The sequence below is a fragment of the Solanum verrucosum genome, unplaced genomic scaffold, assembly GCF_900185275.1.
Source record: "Solanum verrucosum unplaced genomic scaffold, falcon-dt-bn FXZP01000175.1, whole genome shotgun sequence".
Lineage (NCBI taxonomy): Eukaryota > Viridiplantae > Streptophyta > Magnoliopsida > Solanales > Solanaceae > Solanum > Solanum verrucosum.
The window spans coordinates 1893884-1897422 of NW_026020399.1; positions in this window are offsets into that span (position 1 = coordinate 1893884).

Consider the following 3539-nt stretch of genomic DNA (forward strand, 5'->3'; position numbering starts at 1 on the left):
CAACCAAACATGAGAAAACAAGTCAAAAATCTACTTATTTTACAGGAAATCATTTTCCACGAAAAACATTTTCCTTCATACCAAACACACCCTTAGTATTACTACTTTCTGGAAAATAGCAAATTCTCGCTATTTTTTTTACTTTGTTTTTTTTCTGAAGTGGTCGCCAATAACGCTATTTACAAAATTTTCTCATTATATTACTTCATTTTTGGTGTAATTATTTGTCCCAAAATTAACAATCTCGGAATCATTTATATCACAATCATGGTAGTTCACTAGTACTACTTTTATACCACACTCTATATAAATATCAACTCTAGAATAATTAATCTCAGAATAAAAACAACAAAAATTGACTCATTTGCCCTCTCTTTAACCAATCCCAATTATTATAGACATATCTATAGTTTACCTTTTATTAGGTAATTCTAGAAGTATAATTTATTTATTTTTTGGAGCATATACAACTGGTTAAATTAGAATAAAGTGGGCGGATCCACATCTATATATATTGAGAGACAATATGACTCAGACATGTCTCCCTGAAATTGGACCTAAAGCCAAATATATATATGTGATTGTATATATATTTGTATGGAAAAAGCAAACTAAAATGCCAACTAAATACCAAGATCTTCATCTCTGTAAAATTGGCTGTCCATAAATTCTGTTGGAGTGGGTATTTGACACCTATATATAACAAGAAAAAATAAATATATACAGCATAATGACAAGGTATATAGAATCAAATAAAATATTTCATCCTAACCATATTATATCTCTATTATTTGTGTAATCTAACACCTCCCTGACCTGACATTGTCATTTGTACTTTCTACCACATATAATTTTAGAGTGTATATACTGATGTGGTTCACATATATTTGGGATATATATATATATATATATATATATATATATATATATATATATATATATAATAGAGAGTGGCGAGCGGAATGGGAAAGAGGCAAAGAGATTTGTTATGCATTCCATATGCATATGAATCCACTTGAATACAATATATCTAGAACAAATTACACCTAATTTTGATCCATGTGTCTGAACGTGAATGGACACACCAAAATCTGATAAGATACATAATATTGCAAACTAGAGTGTATCAAGTAATTAATTTCTAAATTAGTGAATTTTACGTAAGTTCCCTGAATTATTACTTACTATTTTTTTTCTTTTTTTTGAAAAAAAATTATCCTCGTATTATTAATACATTAATTTTTATGAGATATTATATGTCACAAAAATAACGCATAGATTTTCAAGGATCTTTATGCATGTATTAAAGGTGTCAAAGCAATTTGAAAATCAACTTGAATCGATTGAACCTAACCGAAATGATTATTAATTTTTTTCAAATAAAATTATAGGTTATAACTGTATTTTTATAATTACACTAAAATTAACATAGTTTTTTAAATATATATAAAAAATATTTAATCGGACCAAATAAATTATAAGTATAAAAAATATTTTATATGTTAAGTTTAAAAATAGAAATTAAAAGTTTGACTAGAAAACATTAAAAGTTTGATTAGAAAATTAGGTGAATTAATATGGAAACAACTAACAAAACAAATAAAAAAACAAACCAAACCTACTATTATACCATTTTTTGACTATGCGAAAACTTGAGTAAATTGCTAAGAACATGTGACAATAAACTGTTCAAATTGCAGAGCTTTATTTTGAGTTTAGTGACATCATTTATATAAAAAAAATCATATTTTATGAGCACTGTCTTTCGCATATATTTTATATAATAATATAGGGTGTGCATTTTTATATAAATAAATCATCATATACTTCCTTTAATTGTTAACAACATAGGTACTTTTCTGATTATATTAAAGCTTATAATTGTTTTATATAACGAATCAAATTTTCTAATAACAATTAGACTATTAAATAGTGTTTTAAAGATATTACCAGATCAGAGAAAAATCAAGATGATTGAAAATTCTATATTTAGTTGCACACAATAAAATTATCAAAAATAATTAATATGATCTAATTTTTTAAAAAATACCCCTAACGCCACCAAACCTTACATTAATTATGCTTTAGTTATTTTTGCTTATATGGTCAATCAAATGCTGCTAATTCTATGGGGAATATTTTCCCTACTCCATCAAATTATTTTATTTGATGTTTATGTTAGAACTATTTGATTTTCCATCTTCTTTATGTCGGGATTTATTGCACTTGAGCCGAGGGTTATTCAAAAACAACATCTCTACCTTTACGAGATAGTGATAAGATCTGCATACATTCTATCCTTCCCAAATCTCACTTGTGAAATTTCAATTCTCTACCTACATGAAATAGTGATAAGGTCTATATACATTCTATCTTTCCCGGATCTCACTTCTAGAGTTATGGAATTTCACCGAATATTTTGTTGTTTAACATTTGCAACTCTACCTAGATCAAATTATGAAATTACGTCTGCTATTAACTTTGCATGCCTTGAGTTTTTTATTTTTCTAAATTTATGTTTTTGTTTTTTTGCCATGTATATCAAGGTTAATTAATCCTTATAATAAAAGCAAAAAAGCTCCAATTCACGTGGCAGTGTTTTATAAAAGAGATGACACTACACCTATCAAAAAGCAGATTAGGTGCAAAGATGTACTCCTCTGTCCCTAATTACTTGTCTACTTTTGAATCGATACACATATTAAGAAAATAATTAATGACATAGTGAATTTATCATTTTACCCCTATTAATTATGAAATGGATGAAAAGTTCTACATTTTTCAAAGTAATTAGTTATTTAATTAAGGGTATAATAGGTAAAAAAATATCATTTCTTAATTTGTTAAAATGGACAAGTAAGTAGGGACACCTATAAAAGGAAAAATGGACAAGTAATTAGGAATAGAGGGAGTACTTTAAACGGTCAAAAACCACCCACCTGTTTCTCTTTATTGCTATATACTCCTTTTGTTTTGTTTTACTTGACTAATATCATTTTACTATCCATTAAAAAAATCACGAGATTTTTAGTACTGTACACCTCTAATTAAAACTTTCTAAAATGATGTATCAGATCAATATGAATCAAGAAATTTGAAATCGAGGGAGTATAAACAACTTAAATATATCGGCAAAGGATTGTGGTAAATACTCATTCATTCTTAATTAGATGTTTCAGGTTTGAGTCCTCTAGGTATGGTGTCACCTTTGTTAAGAAGCGATTTACCCCCAATATGGGACTTTTTCGCTCAAATTCGAATTTAATCAGACTTCGATGTGAGTACTGGATATCGAGTGTGAAAAAGACAACATTTCCAAGAAATAATTGAACAGACTTCTAAGTTGATAATCATCACCAAAAAGTCTCACAACTTCAACTATTTTCACATTTGACAATCACCGCCCTCACAGAAGAAAGTAAAGATGAGAAGGACATCTTTGGATATATTACCTCTTGAGTCTTGTCCAACAATTTTGAGGGCCACTACCTAGTTATGAAGTTAGGATTTCAATTCAAAATTTTCAAGATTAGGCCACT